Below are 22,368 nucleotides of genomic sequence, written 5' to 3' on the forward strand. Positions count from 1 at the left end.
CCTGTGAAGTCGGCCAAGGCCGCACGTTGCTGTCATCTAGGCATGCACTCTGCTGGACAATAAGTGACTACGCTACCAACCTCCCATCTACGCCTTATTTTTTTTTTTACTTGCTTGGAAGACAAAAACGAGGAGGAGAGACAAAAAAATTATGCACTAGAAAGTTTGACAAAAATGTGAGGCTTGCCACGTTTCGAAAAACAAAATCTATAGAAAAAAATAGGATAGTGATTGCTGTGCACAGGATCTACACGATGTCCGTTCGGCTTCAAATGCTTCGTAATCCGAAACTCTTAGCGGCGTATCCTGTGTCTGCATGTGCACACCGGGATGCGATGTACAGCTGTAAAAGTCCTGCTTTGCCCACATTATTTTTCTCCACAGCTGCTTCTCTCTTCTCTTTGATATTTGCACCGTGGTCTCAGTGACATCTCGGTGGCGATAACACGCAACAACAATAACAACAACAACAACAACACCTCTCAGAACAGAAACCGCGTGAGCCTCCAGCCCCACATGGCAACGTTTATTTCCGGCTGCGTTTCGGCCAGGTAGCCGCGCCACCAAGGTCACGACCTGTTACGTCTGACCCAGTTTTTGCTTTCGCGCGAAACGAGCGGGCATTGCACGCAAACCCTGCCCCTTCGGTGGCACCACAACCTATTCGAGGAAAGCTCAAAACAAGCTGCCTTTTTTCTTCTTCTTCTTCCTATGTTTTACTTCACCGACTACGCGCCGACTGTTCCGTAGACAACGTATAACACGCGGCGCCTCATGCTTGCTTCTTTTCGCCTACCAATTCGCGGAACGGCAACGGCGGGCTACGAAGTCTCTGCCTCATTGCTATTACAAAGAGAGGTGTCCGGAAGGAAGTAGAAGTATAGAGGCAAATACAGAGGTAGGGGCATCACGTGGTACAAAATTAACGCGTTCTTCTTGCGCTTCTACCGAAAACTTTGCACCGACGTCTGCTCGATATCCTGTCGGATGATCGAAGGGGAATTTTTTTCGATGGGCCTTCAATGCTGCACGATTTGCAGAATTTCCCTCTTTATTCGGTGATTGCGCGGCCTATGATGATTCATAGCGTATAGGGTTGTGATGCAAGAATGCGAAATCATATTTGTACGCGCCCTGATATAGATACGGATAATGTATTTTGATTTTTGCAGTCAGTTTCTCTCCAGAGTCACAAGCATTTTTCTACATTCGCTTCTTATTATTTTTTGTTCAATTAATTTTCATTAACACGCAGCACCCAGCTATAAGTAGGCGGAATTTATGTTGAAGGAGCCAGCAATCGTCATTCTATTCTTTTCAATTCAATTCCGATTCCAATTCAATTCAATCATATTTGTAGAGGTAGACACTGACCAGGCATCCCTGTAGATGACACAGTGCCACGACAAGACCATACAAGATGTGCTCAAGCGTCGTGTCAAATCCCATTGTCGTGTCGATACTGCTAGATATTCTGGAAGATGAGCGATTTGTGTTTGGCGTGTCTCGTCCTTTTTATGTGTTTCTTCCCAGAGCTCAGTCTCCCCCAGTATGGATGTCACATCCCCCATTTTATGTACCTACTTCCATCTTTTGAGCAGGATTCTGAGATTTAGAATTGATGAGAGGAAATGGCGATTCAGATGGAGCCGTGGTAGTTGTTGTTGTTGTTGTTGTTGTTGGTGGTGGTGGTGGGGGGGGGTGACATCATTTCCCGAAAGAAAGCGAAGAGAGAGAGAGGGCGGTCTGCCTGCCGGGAGGGTAGTTCTGTGTGAGACATTAGAGAGTTTTATAGTCAGTGACAACATAAGTCATACACTTGACCCCGCCCCCACATAAGAATCGCTCCGCGCGCGCGATTGTAGTGCGGCGCGGCCAAGTGGGGACTGGGGCGAGACCAGCGAGACAGCGAACCGGCACTACATCCCGAAGCGGGGGCGTCGTGCAAAGGCTGGTAGCCAACCGCAGTAGCCTTCCACGGATGAGTAGGCGGTTCCAATTGTAGGGCTTAAGTTGTCACTGACTATAGTGGATCGTACGCCACCGCTTTTCGTACGTAAGGAATAGCGTTGATGATTCTGCGCATGCGCATAACAGAAAGGGAGCTTCGCGCAGTGCGCAGAACCATCAACGCTATCCCTTAGGTACGCAATGGCGATAGCGTACGATGTACTAAAACTCGCTATTATGGTGCAGGTGTTTCGAGGCACAAACTTTTCTGTGCTTGGTTGTCCCGGCAAGCAGTCTTTTAGCCGAACATTTCATTGACCAGACGTCCATTTTGACGCACTCTCATTTCCCATAGTAACACCCTAGAAGAGCCGTAGAAAACCGAGACGCAGTTCATTTTACAGCTCTTTGTACTTTTTTTAAAACAGCGTGTTTCAAGCGCGGCACACGCGCGCTACGGTAAAAAGCCCGAAACAAGCCCAAAGAAGGCTAGGTTGAGCATCACATTCCATTCCAAGTACTAGACCGTCATATACAGGGTGCTTCACATAACGTGATAAGAAATCGTATAAAACATATACTTCTCTGAAGATTATGGGGTTAACATTATGGTATCTGGGGGAGATATTACGGAGAACTTTTATGAAATTAATTCGCCAGAAATTGAATTTTCCCAATTGATCTCGGAAACTTGCGAAGCCAACCTCACGTTTTTCTTACCTAAACAGAAAGCGTACGTCGCTACTGCTACTACTATACTTTGGTAACAGCCGAAAAAAAGAAAAGAAGCAAAAACCATCGTTTGCAGGCGCGAAAGATGTCGGAAAAACGGTCACCCACCCCTTCCTGTTTCCTTCTCGCTCTTGTCTCAGATAACTTCGTGTTGCAACCATGCAGTCGTTGTCAGCAGAAGCTTGGAAAGGGGAATGCGAAGGGGCAGGTAGTTGGCCTCCTCACAATGCTTTTTCTTTTTTTCGAGCTCTGGGTGCGGCAGGCAATTTGAGCAAACCTAAAAACGAAGGTTTTCGCAATTTTTTTCCGGATATTACTACAATAGCAGCGAATGCATTTTGCAGCAGAGCGGGGTGAATCCGGCATGCGCTTTCTGTTTCTGTAAAAAAAAAAAAAAAAAAGAAATAAAAAGTAGGTAAAAGCTAGGTTGACCTGGCAAATTTCGCAGTTCAATTGCAAAAATCCAAGTTCTCGCGAATTAAATTTAATAATGCTATAAAGTCATGAAAACATCTCGAGATAAATAGCGTTAACCCCATAATGTTCGGACAAGTAGATTTTTTAATACGATTTTTTTTATCATGTTAGGTGCAAGACTTCCTATACCGGTTAGACTGTTGTGAATATCATATTAATTTGTGAAATAATATAACTTAAAAATGATTTGGGTGTTACAAGTATGATTTTGAGACACACGGCGTTGTTTCACAAGTGCTTCCAATTACCTGACCCTATTTCGATAACGATTTTAATAGACTCAAGATCGTCCCATTGAATGTCACTTGTCCTACGAGGGACCCCGTTGGCAACGAGCGTTCCTGAGTGTTTTTTGTGCCCTGAGTTGAATGTGGAGCGAAGAGAACGAAGAGAGGTCCGGAGGTATTGCGCCTCCATATTCTTCACCCCTTCAACGGGACAAAAACGTAGCTATAAAATATTACGTATACATTCTTGAATTAGAAAGAACAGCCACGATGGTTATATAGTAAGTAGGCTGCTGGTTGCAGTTGAAGCCTAAAGTACCCTTCCCTTCATAGTGTAAGGTTCACTGTGTTGTTTTTCTGTCGTGCTGCCGAAGTTCAACAGCTTAGAGTTCAGGCAGCAAAACACTCACATAATATGTATACACGTACACTCTTAACTCGGTACCCTTTATTGTAACTTTTAGCAATGTGTAACCTTTATATAGACGTAGATTTCCAAATATCGTAGAGGTTACAGTTCGATACCTCTATTTAGAGGTTAAACACGACTTGTAACGTGACACTGGAGGTGCAATAGAGCTTACTTCAGTGTTCAACGGAAATCCAATCGTCGTAACTTATAAATGTACCCTTTATAGGAACGTTGTAGCTTCTAAACGAATTCCGTGTTTGACTTTCCTTTGTTTGTTTTTCGTGTTTATTTGCAATGTAACCTGTATAAAAGGTACTGCTCAAAAGTCACTCTGTTCTCGTTCAAGCCGCACATTCAATCTTTCAGTACGAGAGTGTCGGATCAGTGTGCGTTACGTTATTGTGCCTCTGCGTCTGTACGAACTGCGGATCGTGTTCAGAATTGTGAAGAATCACGGGTCAAGTGACGCAACTTTATCAGGGTACTTCTACGGTATGTTCACTACAAAGTTTACTTGGTTACGTTTTTGCTGGACACTCTAGGAACACTAACCACAGCACAGTCTGTCTCTCTAACACGGTTTAACGGTTCAACACAGTGTGTACGTGTGTGTCTTACGTCCGTTATTTGCTTAGTCCTTTGTCATCCTTGTGTTTTACTTCTTCGTGTGATTCTGATTAAGCATAGCCGCGTCGCTGATGTGTCATTCTGACATATCAGAAAGGAATAGAAATGCTTCCGGCGTACTGGAGAGGATGCAACAACGTGAGGACTGCAAAGGGTATACCTCCTTGAAACTGAATGTCGTTCACCACAGCTGAAGTGTCGGTATTGTGACGTCCTCGTGCTCTTACCTCAGCTGTAGTTCCAGGTTTGCCAATTAAATAATACATATGCTCTAGATGGAATTATTTCTTTCTTTCGGTTGTTGTGCATGTGAATCTGTACATGTAGTGATCACTCACTTTTCGCTACTGGATGCTCTTAGATGAATTACGTATATTATAGCTATATGTTCCGAATGACAGTATGTGTTCTGCACTGATGAGAACTCATTTTGAGCACCATTTGTTCTGTGAAGAGGCGAACGTCTTATAGAGACAGCCATGCCTGGCGAAACTGTAACTTTTACGTCGGTATGGCGGTCAGGAGACAGTATCCTCTATTTATAGGTGATCTGTGTAACGTTTATAGAGGGTATTGCCCATAGGTTACCAGGCAACTTCTGAAATAGACGTTAAAAATTTTGAAATTTTTACCCTTTACTAGAAGGTACCAGGTTTAGAGTGTATGCAGGAGTCATAATGATTAATGACGCAGGATGGAATCGATACCACTCCGTCGATGCCGATTGCTGACCCGTTAGATTGCTACAAGATATGAAATGATTATTAAACTGATTACGTAGCCTTGCACAGCGTATCGTATGCGAGGCGGAACTGTACCGGCGCATCCGCTACTTTACGGACGATGACACGTTGGCCGGGAGTTTTAGTGTCGGTAACGCTCAACGAAAACGGTGAAATGAAGGAAGCTGTCAAATCAAAGATAAGGCGATGTGATGTCAGCCAGTTGAAAGGATTGGCTTATCGTGTTCTCGAAACCGTTACCGTGAACACCCTTTCCATCTACGAAACCTCCTCCTCCTTGTTGTATTTACACGTTTTTTTTTCATCTTTGTCTTTAATCTATCTCATCCTTCTTTCACCGTTTGTTAGTTTATCCTTTATTTCCTACTTATTTTCTTTTTATTTAGTTTCTTCTTCTTTCACTTTTTTTTTCTTTGCGGAATAGCAAGCCGACGTCCCGTTTAGCTGACCCTTCCCCCGTTTTTTTCCTTTGGTCTAATAAATATATCCCCCCCGCCCCTTCACGGTCAATTGTGAAGCTTGAACCACTAAACTCGGGTGTAAAGAAGACAGCGCGATCTACCCACATCGCGACACTCGGCGGACAGCGTGCAACAAGTCAAACGATCAATGCACGGAAGCTCAAATTCGGCGTTACCTAAACCGCTACATGGGCCACCCTCAAACACAACCTTGCTCCTCTTCATCCACTACCATATTCCTCCCCCCTCCCCCCCAAGTAAAACGGAAAGAAATATCCCGCTTTCTCAGAATTCTCCCCATTTCACGGTCAAGTATTTCTCCCCCTATTTAGCCTTCTCCTTACCATATTGCTATGCCATTGCTGCACTACAGCGGAGCGGCACGATTCCATGACGGGTGGCAGCCTCGAAATAAGAAAGCAATACCAAGAAGGAGCATAAAGGGACCTCGCGCTCCCTCGTATCCTCCCTCCCCTCCTCTCGGCTTATATAGGTATCTCCCTTCGAAAGGAACTTTGGGAAGATGTCAATAATTACAGAGAGGCCGTGTTCGCCTCTAAAAATAGCGAGTATAGCAATAAGAAGAATTTCAAGGACGCGTTGCGGCCATATGAGAGGTATCTTTGTGAGGGGGACTTCCCAATGCAGATGTGTCCCTCTCGCCCGAGGGGGAAATGAGGGATATATGGGGTGTATAAGGACGGAGCTTTACGGGCCATTTCGAGTTTCTCAGGAAACTCGGAGAGAAATAAATAGTGTTTGGCTCCTCCGTACACTAAGAGCTTTGCGATAAATTGTTTCTCAGTCGGCGTCGCTTTTACATTTTCAGAATCGTCGTTGTGTATGTTTTTTTGTTTTTTTTAAGGGCTATAGATGTTGGTAGTTTCAAACAAAGCTGTGTAGACACTTCGTTTGAGAAAGAGAGAAATGGGTAAGAAATTTAAACCGGAACCCTAGGTGTAGAGAAACTAAAAAGTCATAAAGAAGCTCACTTGCCAATCTATTTCATAAACAGATCGTTATCAGTACCAAGCCTTTGTATCGCATGATTGTTTTCAGTAAAGTGCGGATAAATATGCACCAAAAACTCCCGAAATATACATGCAAGTATGCATAAAAAATCTTCGAAGTATGCAGTAAACACTGTGAATGTATGCAATGTTCATCGTTGTTGGTATGAAGCAATGAATGTAATGCATATTTGACAAAAATTGAGCATTGTATTAGGGATCACACAGTAAAATAAAGCCGACTTCGTTCAGGCGCACACAGCAAAGAAGGCTTGCGCCACATATATATGAATCATGCAGAAAATGGGAACGCTGCCCGGACGTGTGGACCTCGATATTCCCGATTCCTAAATCCCCGATCTGGAAATTCCTGTTCCCGAAACAAGGAAAATCAAGGAGAATGCTCGATTGCTTCGTAAGATGGTATATCGCGTTTAAAAACACGGTATCGCCATTTAACCACCGAAATTCATGGACTTTCGATGTCTGTTCAAGTCGCTTTTGCGAACGAAAGCCAAATTTTAGCGGCCGTTAGGCTTAGCGGGGCAGACACCCCTGAACGGGTGTAGGAAAAAAGGTCCCCGGAGGAAAGGTCCCCGGAGAAAACGTCCCCAGCCAAAAGGTCCCCTACGCCGATTCAGTTCCATACGCTGCTCTTTTTCTTTTTTCCCCCTCTCTCTCTCTCTTTCTTCTTCAACCACTTGCTACATCTCTGCAGTACTGTTCTAATCAGTCCCATGGGTTTGGACCAGAATCTCGACTTAAGCGTTCAAGTACAAGATCATGTCAACAATACAAAATTGACGTGAAAATTCGCGCTCTAATAGCCGAGTTACCAGCGATAAAGTATAACTCCACGGAAGAGACTCCCGAGGGGACCTTTCTGCTAGGGACGTTTTCTCCGGGGGCGTTTTCTCCGGGGACCTTTTTTCCGGGAACCTTTTCTCCGGTTCCCCGACTGGGTACCACGTTGGTTAGTTTATTATTAGGTTAGTCCAAGTTTGGTGTTTGCATTTTTCTGTCCAGGTTAGTCTAAGTTCGCCGTTGGCAGCTTCCCGCTCGCGACTGTGCATTTTATAGTCAAATAATGTTTATTTCCGAAGCGCTATAAGAAAAGATCTGGAACATTTGCGGGTAGTATTTCGCGCAGTGGAGCAGCCTGGGTGGGGGCTAAACACCACATCCCAGCGAAACATCGAAAGTATTCTATTCTGACAGACATTCTCGTAAAAGACTACCCAAAAACATTCCCGAAGCTAGCAAAACCTTAATGAAAATTAAGAAGGAGGAAGCTTTCGCACCTAGGCACCTGGAAATATGGTAAAATATGCACTGTGCGTGCATTTTCATGCGGAATATCCCATGGCGTGCAAAACATGCATTTATATGCACCACTGAACCATTCGAATGTCCGCGCTCTAGTTTTCAGTATCAAGTACAGCGGCGTGTAAGCAACCAGCGCAAGTCGAGCTGCATCAACTTATATCTGCCTAGCTTTTAAAGCCATAGGACCCAAAACATCCTTAAACAAAATAGAAAGAAAAAGTTATGTGGTCAACAACGATAACGTTACGAATGCGATCCAACAAAGACCACGAATTTTCATTTTGTATTTATTTACATGTCCTCATTTTTTTTTCATTTTTTATTAATTTATAATACGTCTGGCGATTGCCATAAAAGGAAGGGCAAGTACACGAATATGCAAGTACACAAGTCCAATATTAGTGCAATTGCAATGGAAATGGAAAAGAAATGCAAAGAAGCGAAACCAATCACGCTTCCTGACCTGTCAAGTAATCAAAACAGGCTGCATTAAATGAAGACAAAGTGTCACATGCTATGACCTCAGCTGGCAGAGAATTCCAATCACGGATACAAAGAGGGAAACAAGAGTGCTTAAAACAGTTTGTTCGAAATCTAAACTCATTCTATCACTATTTCATTTTTATTGTGATTATTATATTATGCGCGCGAATTATTCATTCATTAGCCCTAGATCCAGTAGAAACGTGAGGTATATCTTCGTATTTTTTGTCATTTAGTACCTGCATAGACTGCACTCACTAAGTGTATTTGCTGTACTAATCATACTGTATACCCATACCAAAGTAACTGGTACAACTGATGTTGAGTTGCGGGCCTCACACTAGTGGAGCCAAAATCTCCTCCGTAACCAAAGCAGTTTTGACGTTCAAGAGCGACATATGTCTCATGAACAGCCTGTGAACTGAAGTCGTGCCATCTCATTCTTCAGTGCCCCACCCTCACCATGCACTCACCCTTAACGCTTTAACGTCACCTTTTTTTTTTTTTTTGTAAAGTCATCTTTTTCTTTAATCCATCTCATCCTTCTTTCACCGGTTGTTTGTCATCTTTTTGTTTTAAAGTAATAATCTTTGTCTTTATTCATCTCATGCTTCTTTCACCGTTTGTTAGTTTATCCTTTATTTCCTTATTCTTTTTTGTTTATTTCTTTTTCTTTATCTTTGCGGAATAGCAAGCCGACGTCTCGTTTTGCCTCACTTTTTTCTTCTTCTTTTTTTCTTTATTCTAATAAATATACCCCTCCCAAAATCTCCACTTTAAAATCAAAAAGTCAATCTTAAAATCAAATCAAATCAAATCATACTGTATTGCTGCAGCCATGGCGCAAGTCGCTAGAACCTCAAGCGCAACCCTCTCGCAAATGGCTCCCTGAATTCCTGCGGGTGCAAATAAAAAGGCGACACCCTATAAATATTTTGTTACATTTCAGGTACGGTTGCTACACGCTCTGGCACCTTTCCCGTGGGCATCCAGCCACGACACAAGCGGATAACACATTCATTAAGTTAATCGCCCTGAATCTTGCCCGTCTTCACCCCGGCTTCCTTTTATTCTTCTTTCTTCTCTCAGTATAAATTTTATCTGAGTTTAGCGCCTGGGTGATGCATGTGTAGAATTCCGGGGCTGGCCCGCATGCAAGTGCGTGTTGCTGAATTTTTCAGGTCGCGGTCGTCGTCGTCGGCTGCAGCTTTTTCACTCTTAATTAGAGGAATTAAATGTGCAAGGATGACACGTAGAAGAGGTTGTGATGATATGGATGGAAATGTTTGCGGAAACGTTAGGGGAATGCCGTGCATTTTAATGCGAGGTTATGCATTAAGAATGTGTGGCAGTGTTCGCGCGCTACTACGAATCAGTTCTCATAAATGGGCTGTTAATAAATGCGCCGCTTTATATGTCGAGGTCAGAATGCGAGGTCTTAATGCGAGTAAAAATGTGAGGGTAGGTCTATATATAGTGTTAATTCTTTAACGCAAGTTTGCGGTCTGCGTAAATATAATATTTCTCTTTCTGTGTGGTGTGTGTGTGTGTGTGTGCGCGCGCGCGCCGTGAACCCGCACTGTATAGCGAAATAAGTAAATAGATAATTACGCATCGAACAGAAACTTAATTTGTTGCTGTTTTTATGCAATATATTTGTACTAACGAGCATCTTAATTGAATATTCACTTAATTGATGCATAAAAATGGACTCCGTAGTGTTAATAAAAGAAGTCAAGAAATGTTATGTTTGCAACCATCATTACATTATTGTTATTATTACATTAACCATCATTATATCATTACATTATTGTCGCCCTCGTTGTGGATTAAGACGAAAACATGCGAAAATACCAAGAACAGTGAATACATACATACATACATACATACATACATACATACATACATACATACATACATACATACATACATACATACATACATACATACATACATACATACATACATACATACGTACAGCACTGTGCACTCTTAACCGTAACACGACCTCCGTACAATCGGTGCGCAAGGGTTCGCCACAATGCGAGTAGTAAACATGTAAGTCAAAACCTGACCTTCATGTTTGCAACTCGCATTGTCGGGAACGATTGCGCACTTTCTACTGGGGCCACCGATTGTACGAAGGTCGTGTTACTGTTAAGAGTGCACAGTGCTGTACGTACATACATTGGATGATGATCAGTTGGGTGGGTGCTGTGTAGAGAGGTGTGAAAACACAATGTCTTTGAAATGCCTTGTTGTTGAGATAAATACACGTAGTGACGATAATGACTGATTGATTGAGTGACTTCTGAATCCTGTCAACGGTTATGTCATGGCCTTCTGTGCGCGTAAGGGAAAGTACGTCAATGGGTTCCGATAGAGTTCCGAATATGGAGGGATTCCGTATCTGGTTTCCAGCATTCGTCGGTATACCCTTTTAAGATACCTTATAGCAGTGGTTACCCAGCCTGTGAACTCAGTCGTGCTCATTCTTCTGTGCCCGACTCTCACCCTCAACGCATTAACCTCATGCTTTCCTTTTAAAGTCATCTTCTGTGATCCATCTCATCATTCTTTCACCGTTTGTTGATCATCTTTTTCATCTTTGCCTTTAATCTACCGCATCCTTCTTTCATCATTTGTTAGTTTATCCTTTATTTCCTAATTCCTTTTCTTTTTATTTATTTCTTATTTCTTAATTTTATTTATTTATTTATTAATCCTTCCTATTTCTTTCTTTCTTTCTGTCTTTAATTTTTTATTTTCTTTTTATTTATTTATTTCTTAATTTTCTTTATTTATCTATTTCTGGAATAGCAAGCCGACGTCCCGTTTGGCTGACCTTTCCCCCATTTTTTGTTTCCTTTTCGTCTAATAAATATCCCCCCCCCCCTCAGTGTTTTTTTGTTTATCATTCGATGAAAACGTGCAATTGGCAATGACAACCGGCATCTTCAGCAGTGAAACTGGGGAGGAGAGTATATTATATGTGTATTATAAAAAAAAAAAAGGAGGGAAAGGTTAGCCTGCACTACGGCGGCTTGCTATTCCCAGCAAAGAACAAAAAGGAAAAAAAAAAGAAATACAAACAGAAAGGGAAACACACACGAAATTGATCATCACAGTTCACCCAGAAGGCCACAGGTCCGCAGGAACTGAACAAATGCCTTTGTCACCGACTATGTTGTGTGGGGCCTGGCAGCGGTGCTAGGGAAAAGTCCGAAATCCTGAGGCGAGCAATGCGCGACGGCAGGAGAAGATGGTGTTGGCGGTAACGGGTGCAGTGGACCAGCAGGTGCGGAATGTCTCCTTCAACATGGTAGGTGAGGACCAGCACTTAAAGTGCTCAGAAATACTTCACTTTCTTGCACCCCACTGAAAACAAAGCCACCTGGGTTGCCGACCGATCGGGCACGACGATGAACACGCTAAATACCAAGCAGTATTATTGTGGCTTCATGGGAAGGGGAAATGGCACTGCACGCGGTGTATCAATGTACAATATACCTCCGACTTTTCCAGTAGTTCAGTGAGCTGTTGTTTGCATCATTTAGGGGGGGGAGGGCGGTTCCACGGGGAAGGAGTATTTCCCCCTCTTGTTTCCCTCTCCCGAATACACTACGAAAGGTACGACTTCGGGCGTGTGTGGGGGGTGGGGGTGGAGTTGAACTCCCTAAATGTAGCTACGCCGCTCTATGTCGCACACAGGAGGATCATGATCGCGACGAAGCACAACTATGTGGTGGGTTTTCGAGTCGTAAAACATATGCTTCCTGTTACGGGAAGAAGATAGACGCGCATGCGCAGCAAAGTGACAGTTTGGTGTACTTCTTTCGAATTTTCCCAATAAATGTTCGAATTTCGCGAGCTGTATCGAAGTTCGAACCTCGTCAGGTTCGTGACACCACTTAACGTAACAACGGGATTACCGACGGGGTATCGAAGATCACGAGGGAAAGGATAGGAAGAAAGGGGAAAATAACATGTGGGAGAGTTGAAGGTGGATACGCCACGTGGTGCCACTTTCGTGAACTAATTCGGGGTGTCCGCCAATTCTGCTCATGGACAATCACCAGTAGGTTGCGTACATGGCGCTTGTACAAATTTTTTTCTGTTGCTGCGTTTCATTTCCCCTTTTCTTTCATCATGCAAAAGGCAACAAGAAAACAAGACTTCCCCTCCACACTCTCCCAACGTAGAGTCCCTACAAAAAGTCAGATTCGCGAGGCTCCTGAGAGAGGCGTCTTGTTTTATCACTGCGTCGTATGTGTACTCAACACTATTCTTTTTTTCTCATTCGTTCCTACGCACGACTGCAATCCGTGTTCCGCCCGCGCATGCAGTCATCAGCGTTAATGGTGTTATTGCTACTGTACGCCCCCTACAGCGCTCCAGCACATACAATTTGACAGAGGAGTCCTTCCTAACAAGGGACATGTACTCGTATGGTCTTTTAAGCAGTAATTGTGTATAGAACGGAGCTCAAAGGATCAGCAAGAGGCAAGCCTTCCTTAGACAGTGTTGGAACTCCACGTTTGTAAAACCACGATATCCATTTTTATCCGGTCCAATGTTGCAACCTGCTATAGCTGTGCATCATGACGGGCACGGTTAAGGCAGTGACATGGGTAAGTTGGCACATCTTTTACACTGCAGAGGAGAAAGCGGGTTCGTTCCAATACCGTGCTCTACGAAATAGGGGTCTGGCCGGACAGCTAGGTAGCCATCTCTCTGCGGGCACAGATATGCAGCAGATATGGCGCCGCGTCCGCCATCTGTCAGGCGACGTAGGAACTACCCCCGCACTTTATTCAAAGTTGCAATCGATCAGTTGGCGCTAAGATATCAACACCTGTGACATACATACGTGAGACCGCAGACTCGCCAGACGTGGAAACCTCGATGTTGGCCACAGGCGTGGGAATTCCCATGGCTGCCGTGAACTAGCATCCATAGGAAGCCTGCATCGGCGTGCACTGGGTGAGAAGCATCTTAGTAACAGTCTAGGCTCAACATCGCGACACTTCCGGTTAGACGGCCAAAAAGCAACACCGCCTAGATGAGAAGGCCTGCGCGCTCGTCGGCGAGACGTAACAACTAAGAGGCAGCCAATCAGGACTATATTTTCAACGGCCGTAGCCAATCATGAACGTGGTTTCAGAGGTCGTAGTCACGGTGACGAGCCACCGTCAGCCGCATGGGCAGCCTGTGTTTCAAAATCGCCACTGACTCCTACGTTCCTCGTCGCATGGTACGGAAAACAAGCAGATTTTTCCTCCGAGCACCTTGTTATAATTTGAAGTTGTGAACATAGCAACCGTCTGACGTAATTTATTCGCTTATTGTTTGTAAGAAGAAGAAAAAAAAAAGAAGACGAGAAATTGGACTTGTCTCCCGACGTGTTCTGCTACTCCTAAGAAATCCCCCCCCCCGCAAAAAAAAAAAAAATCTACTACTTCACTACTTCTCAAGTACTCTGCGCGCAAGTTCGCTATTCACAGGTTCGATATTCACTATTCACTGTATCAGAAGTCCACTAATCACAATTATCTCGAGATCATGCAGAGAGAAGCTATTCGTATAGCCATAGAAATAGCAGAATGACCAGCTAACCCCCGTCGTCTGCGAGTAGTAAACATCCCAGCCTACTAAATGCGAAAACAAAATAATGCACAAAACGGCCCTATCTTTCTTCTTTTTCTGATGACGCATTTCCGGGAAAGCACCTGCACTTTTAGTCTACAGGTTCAAATTTCCGAAGTTATAGCCTGCAATCATTAGCGAGCTCTTCAATTCGCAGAACGGAGAAACGCGGTAGCAGTCGTGTTCTGACCTTATGTGTCCAGGTAGCGAAAGAGAGAGAGAGAGGGGAGGCATCAAGCAGGCCTTCTCTATATAGGTGGTGTTGCCAAGAAAGAGTCTAATAAGAGTTTTGGATCACACCCAGTGTTACCAGCTCCCGTGTCATAGTGGTTAGGATCATCGCTTTCCACGCCGAGACTGGGAGATGACACGGGTTCGAATGACACCGGCTGTCCTGTGTGAAGTTTTCCCTGGATTTTCCCAAGAATTTCCAGGCGAATGGCAGCGCAGTTCCCCCAGACGCAGAAGTCGGCCCAGGACGCACACTAACCCCTCTGTCTCCCACTCGTTCCTGCTGTACTCTCTCCATCTATCCACGTCTATACTCCGCTCATAGCCACATTTGCTTCGCGGCGCTAACACGGAAGTAAAAAAAAAACAAAAAACACCCAGTGTTCCCCACATGAGTCCTGGTCGACGGTGATGGACTGTCCGTTAGAACAGTACAGCTCTATTTGAACTATAGCTGCAATCCTCGTATTATATTTTCTCTTCAATCCAATCCGATCCAGTTCATCGGAACTGAACTCAGTTATCCGGAGTCCGATATCCGCCGTCGCAATTACACCAGCTAGCTTGCCTGCTGTAACTATGTTATACGCCATCAGTATCCGGATATAGAACACGGGAAACGCTCTGGATGTCCTCTAACTATTTTGACCCCGTTACTCTGACCCGCGTAGCCCGCGCTTTGACCCGTTCGGCTTGAACTTTGTACCTCGCTGGCTGGGTTCTACAGGAATGGGCGTGGTTCATCGAATCGTCCAAGGATTACATAAAATTCGTAATTTTTGTCGATGGAACGAAATTATTTAGTCTCACATCACTCAAAGTACATCGTTCACGCAATGTATGTTTTTCCGGAAATTCCTCATCTGGTTCCACAGGAGTCGTGAAATTGAGGTTGTGATTCATAGAATCGTCCAAGATGTCCTGTACATTAAATAAAATACATAATTTTCGAAAGGAAACGAATTACTCTCAATCACTCCACGTCCGCAGCTCAAGTAATATATTAGCGCGTTCCATCGGTAGAGCTGGAAAGTTCTGCCCCACGACGGGACAAAAACTGGCGCGGCTCGCTCGGCTGCCTAGCGGGCGCCCTCGCTCACTGCCATCAGTGCCACCAGTGGTGACAAGGATAAGCTATACCCAGCATTTATTTCAGTTATTTCGCGGCTTCCTGCAGTTATTTCATCAGGCATTGTATCTATTAACCGAGGTAGGTCGAACACAAGACAGAATTCAAGCGACGACGTGTGAAACCACCTACGCTCGTCGAATATACTGGAAAACGATTCCTCCACCCGTCACCAGGGAAGAAAACCGGCACCAGTGTCGCCGTGCCAAACTCTAGCCGAACATTTCGTTGGCGGAGCAGGTCAAAAACGTTTGCTCCATGGAGCGATAGTTTTTGACCCACGTGGCCAAAGTGGAACCGGGAAAGCACGGGGTCACGCGCTATGCGCACCGCGCGCTTCGCACCTTGAACGAGTGTCAGCATTCCATTAACGAAGCAAACCAGTGTGACCCCGCCGGGAGCATGCACTCAAACCCCACTCAGCGCGGGGCAAAACTTGCTCTCTCAATGGAATACGCCATATGATGTAGGAGAACGGAGAGGCACGGACAAAAAAGGTGACAACACACTCACAGATCCATATGTTTCTCCGTAACTTCGTTATCCGGACAGAGTCACCACGGAACGTGGAGAGCCAACGGGACATGACAGCGTTCATTAGTAAACAGTAAATGTACCCATAGTATATGAGCTGCGAGTACGACGACTCAGACGGAGGAGCAGACAAGGAAGATTGGAAGAAAGTACACGGTGCCTCGGGAGCAGATAGAGCCTGACACATGCAAAGGGCTTTACAAGGATTTTACAAAGACGAAGAGATTGCAGTCTTTGTCTATTCTGCCGTTCGTGTCGTCGCACTTGCCGCTCACATACTACATGCTTACCAACTACCCCACCTTCACACCCTTGTAAATCGCACACGTTACATGTGCTCGAACGCGCCCGGTTTTCACACTGCACCCATTTGCAAATTGACAGATCCCTGAACCGTCTTGATCGCCGACCCTTTGACGTCGTGAAAGTGCTGGGCGAATGACCTGCGATTCATCGTCAGGGGGCACAGCTCTCACTCATCACCTCTGTTAAAAGCATAGCAGAGATCTCGTCTATTTATAAAGATTTTTCTGCCCCGCTATATCTGGAGCAACGTGTCCCGTGGTAAGCTCTGCTCACACCTCCATATTTTTTAAACTACAATAATCATCATCATCGTCATATAAAAGGTTCAATCGCGGTTCCTAACCAACAACATTAAGTAACCTCGCTTTTAGCGCCCTGTCTTTCTCAGGTGACGTTTAGAAATCGCAGGTAGCCCAACCACCAACGTTTTTATTTATTTATTTTTTTCACATTCTTGCGTTACCCCGAGAAGAGAACGCAACGTAAACTACGGCACGAGACAGACGGGAGATTGTCTGGCAGCAATGAGGAGGGTCTGACGCCGAAACAAGGCAGTGCAGTCAGGCGACTGCTACAAGGTAGGGAACTACGACAGGGGATTTATTCTTATCGTGGTCGCTGCCATGGTCGGACGCCGCAAATAGGAAGGGCTCCCCCTTCGAAAGAGACACCGGAGCGGAAACGCTTGTTTAGCTCAGATAGATGGCCCTGCTTCCCACTTCATGCTAAGGATTCTCTTTCATATCACACGTACAAGTATCGCTTAAACCTGAAACAAAGTCATCACTCGTCCCAAAGTCTAGTCTCAGTCATACACATGTCCAAATGTCCAATGTTGTTTGTACTGTATTTGTCCTGACATGGTATTCAAGTTTTTCTCTTCTTCAATTTTGTATGTTTTCTGCGCTTCGTACCTGTTTTGCTGTCGTTTAGATTACCTTGTTGCGTTGCTGTATTGCCTCGCATCATACCTAATTTTATGCTGTGTATTGTATTGTACAGTATTCTTTTCTGATAATCTACCGCAGATAGTGCGCTAATACAAATGCCCCGGTCCGTTCTTGGGCACTAACTAAACACATTATTATTTATTATTATTATTATTACGCTGGTCATTGGTGGAGAACATGATAATCCCGGAACAATGGGGTGCAGGTCGGCGCCATATTGATTCCTTTCTCGCCGGTGCCGTGTTGCTTTCCTGTAAATTCTCGATCGAGTTTACTTAAAATGTGAAGTCTATATCATTGGTCATCAAAACTTTATCTCTGGTGTAACGGTGGGTAACGCTGGTAATGATAAACCGTGCGTTATCCTGACAGAGGAGACTGCACGAGAGAGCGCCGCCCAACTATAGGAGACTACATGCGCCTCTTTTTCAGAAGCAGAACTTACTACTGCTGACTAAACACCAAAAGGGGTTCTTTCCACATGTTCGACGCTATCACAAAAAATTGCTCGTCGCATTTTTGTCTCCTCGAAGCAACGTAAAGTAATCCGACGAACAGTTAACACGAAACGCTCTTCGCTGAATTTAACCACCGAACTATGCACCACATTTATGCGACATTTATTTCCGTTAACGTGATTGAAAGCAACTGTTCTGAGGCTGCAACACACAAACAGACGAACACAACCACTCAAGGTGCGTAAAATGAACAATCGAAATGCGGCACTCCTCTCCATATTTTTTATATCTCAATCAATCAATCAACCATGGCAGTCCCGATGACGCACACTGCTGATTCCTGCCGCAGCCTTCCTTTTTCGACGACCGCCAATTGATTTCAATTGATTTCCGCATTCGCCATATCGGTCAGCTGCTCCGTCGAGGCGCCCCAGACAAGCGACGACCATATGTTTGGAACAGGCTTATCCGATTATCAACCCGATCCCTCTCCATACAGGCGTCGTTATCATCGGTGTCGCACTGGCTGACATCCAAAGCTTTCGCTCTCGATTTCGACCGAGAAGATGCGCGCGATCTGCCAAGCGGCTATTTTCGGGGACGCGAACCTCGAGGTGCGCGAGGGCGGTCGGAGAATGCGTATAACGAGACATTGATGAAGAACGATGTCCAACAGCTCAGACGCGTAGAGACGGTTCATACCTTGCCGCCGCCGCGATGGAACACGTGCTGCCTTCTCCTGATATACAGCAGCAGAAGCCACTGGAAGGAGGCCTGAAAGCAGCGCGCCTTGGATCGCGGTCGAGTGTTGAAAAATTGCGTCGAGCCGATTTCACAGCTGCTTTTCGGTGTAGGTGGAGATGGCAGAGAGAAAAGACGAAGTGCTCGGAGAATATATTTCTGTTACGCTCCAGGAAGTAAGGTCGTTCCGGGTTTTAGCTGCGGATTTTGTCGGTGATCACACATCCCAACTGGTTCGTTCCGGGATTAGGATACGCGCTCGCTGACGGTGTTTTGGTCTCCGGGTGGTGCGTTAGAATATGGGGGGAGTCACCAGCACACATGCGCAAGAAACTGTGGAATTGTGTTTATGATACGACATTAAGTACTTGAAGGTGAACGAGCTTGACATAGAGTAGAAATAGTTGGAAAAGAAATTAGTTAGAGCGGAGTGGTAAAAAAAAGAATATTTAACGTACATTGAAGATACGTCAGTATCTGTTCCGAAAAACGGATTGCATTTTTATATACAGTTTTTATTCTTTACAGATTTAAAAACGCTATGAGATGCACAGATGCCGTTTTTGCAGTTGAGTTATACGGCCAGGTGGATAACTAACGTGTTCATGTGGTGTAGTTGGTACATATGAGATACAAAAGAACACAGCCAGAGACGAGGGACGAAGACTTGACGCTACAACAGCTTACTGACAACTGACATAAATTTTAATGCGAAAAGGCAGAAAAACACACACACAAGGGGAGGTGGATAACCACTCAGAGAGGGTACGTAACTACAAGATGACTAATTACCTATGATTAATTAACTCGTTAATTAGGGGATTTGGGGTAAAAGTGAGCTAGCACAATGGGAGACAATCCTCGTTGAAAGGGTGAGGATTGAAAGTGCTTCTATCTTTCAGAAATCCCGAAAGGAGCACGTGCGTTGAAATATACATGGCCGAATATTGCTATGCAAATGAGCCGAAACCAAAACTTTGCGCCTCAGGAACGCATGACCTTCGTTATCGATCTGGCCAACACGTAAGCACCTAGCCCAATCATCTCCACCGCTCAAAAGCACGTGGCCCCCTGACGTGGAGTGAGCGCAGTACTGCCTGCGCTGCTGACGAACGCGGTTTTGGCTTAATTTTGCATAACAGATTTCGGCGATCGATATTTCAAAGCACGTGCTTCTCCTGTAGAGGACCATTAAAGAGTTAAAAGAGCAATGAGTTGACATTTAACACGGCTCGAAACCCTGTTTTCACTCGCAGAGCTGTTCATCAGGGGTCATCCATGCAAAATATCTTCGCTGTACGGTGTGTACTGTCACTACACAATCAAATTTAAAGAAGGAGTCGAAGGAAGCTGCCACGGACGGTCGCGATGCTCGCGTGACGTAGAAAAGTTCCCTGTGCTTTTCTTCTTTGTTTCATTCTTCTCAGCTCACGCACTACTTATATCCGCTCGAGCGGGGTCGGTCTACGTCATGAGTCACATGTCAGGTGACGTCGCGACGTACCCTCCTCCTTCCCTTGTTCTCGGATACACTATTTCCAAGAGTGCAGGATATTTGAAAGGTGTGCATAAAAGTCAGGTACCGCCCGCTCGCTGCAGTTCACCTGTACCCGTCGCTCTTTCGCGTGAGCTCCTTTTATTCTTTGCAAAACACGCCGCAGCCATTAAAAAAAATGTTAGGGTGTTCCCAGTGCTCCTTTAATTAATGTAGGTAATTACTCGTTGCATACTCTCTTCGAGATGATGTCCACCGGGCCGTATAACCCACGTTCAAAAACGTTGTTTATTCTGCTCTCATAGCTTTTTATTAAAAAAAATATGTAAAGAATAAAAAACCGCCCTGTAGGAGTACAGAGGGCCACCCAAAAAAATTCAGATTAAGACATCTGATGAAAGTGTGTGTGTCATAATACCGAATAGCGCGAAAGGTTTTGATGTGTGCAATTTGTTTCCCAGAAAAAAACTCACATAAACATAGCTCCGCGCCTTCGCCCTTAACTCGCCACTCCAGCTATAACGAGGATGAGGAGGTATGATGGCACGTCACCGATGACGGCATAAGGAGACTCGTTCTGGTTTGCCGATCAGTGGGGGTCAGCGCATTGTTCCTTTGCCGCCGTAAACCTGTTTTGCCAGTTTTCCCGGAGAATTGGGGATACAAGGAGCGCCCGAAGCATTACCGAGCAAGGAGAAAGGCTTTATCAGAACCCCGAACGGCCGAGTAGCAGACGACAGCGGAGTAGCAGACAACATTTTTCTAGGCCAATCAGCGAGCGTTCTCCTTATAGCGTCAGCGCGAGGTTCCAGGCAGATCACAGGCTGGTACTGCTCTTCACCACCGTTGCGCACGGTCGCTTTTTGCGGCATATTTTAAATTCAGTTTCTGCGATAATTATGACTCTGTGGTGTAAATTACTTCGCATGGTGCATCTTACTGGCAAACTTAACAGTTTTATAAGAAGAAAACTGGGTGTTAAAAATGACTTCTGTGCTACTTTAAGCATAAGCGTTATTGGCTCCTAGTAGGAGCCGTATTTAATGGTCGTCAGTCATTCTTCATATCTTTTGAAAAAAATATTATTTGAAAAAAAAAGTACTTTGGAAAAACAAACAAAAGGTAGTTTTTTCCTCTGCGCAGGGGAGAGGGAAATATTTGGAGACACTACGTGACGAAGTGTCTGTCCACTCACAAGGCAGCAATAAGGGAGTATTTGTAGACGGGCATGGGCGCACAGAACTACTACAACATGCAAGATCCACGGAAGAAACCACAAGCGCGTCAAATTTGAAATTGGGAGAGGGACCAATAAGGGACCCCCTTATTTGGGAGAGGGGCCAATGAGGTCGCTCCACGGGCAAGAGGGGAGGGAGAGAAACTGGGGAGTTGCGCAGGCAGCCAACCTACATGCATAGCGGATATGACCTACCAAGGTCGCGGTACTACCAAATTCGGGCGAAATATCCTGAATGCACGTGGGATGAACCTCTCAAAGCAAAATTCACGGTCAAGTTGAAGGTCACCCAACACACCACCGGAAGAGAGAAGACGGACTCCATCGGGAAGGTAAAGTGGAATGGAAAGGACATATAGGAGAAGAGTTGTGAACATGGTATGAAGACTGTGAAACATAGTGTAACTGAAGTGCTGAGTAGAAAATGCTATAAAAAATTGAACTTGAAATGGGAGGTCCTCGATAGTCTCGGTTGTGGAATTCCCGATCTGGAAATTACCGGTCACGAAACAAAGAAAACGCTCCATTGCTTCGTAAGTTGATATGTCATGTTTAAAAATCCGATATCACTAATTAACGACTCGGCTTCACGGGTTTTCGACGTCCGCCGAAGTCGTTTTACCCAATGAAACCCACATTGCAGCATCCGTTAGGCTTAGCACAGCGTACATGCCGCAACAGCATGTCGGTTAATTTACTTTATTATCAGGTTAGTCCAGATTCGCTGTTGGTATTCTGCCCTGCGCGAGCGTGAATTTTAGCCAGTTAATTTTCAATCTGAGAACCACGAAACATTTACTTCGATCAGTTTATTTTGCAACGGGGATTTCGAGCAGTTTATTTTATAGGTACACCCCATATATGGGTTATGAGTGTTAAGTATGGATGCGTTTCACTCCAAATGCTACTTAATAATAATTTGGAGTATATTTACACGCACATTACCAGCGGCCTGGCCGAGCGGATTAAGGCGTCCCGCTCGTTGTGGTAGCCAAGGTCGTGCTGATGCCTGGGAGGTAGTGGGTTCGAATCCTGCCATGCTGTGCTGTATGAGATTTTCACTGGGTTTTCCGAAGCCTTAACCAGACAAAGGTCGGCACAGTTCCCCCTGAAGCCGGCACAGGATGCATACTAACCCCCCTGTCCTCCTAACCTTCCTGCTGTCCTCTCTCCATCTGTCCACATCTGTACGC

The sequence above is a fragment of the Ornithodoros turicata genome, chromosome 3 (assembly GCF_037126465.1).
Source record: "Ornithodoros turicata isolate Travis chromosome 3, ASM3712646v1, whole genome shotgun sequence".
Lineage (NCBI taxonomy): Eukaryota > Metazoa > Arthropoda > Arachnida > Ixodida > Argasidae > Ornithodoros > Ornithodoros turicata.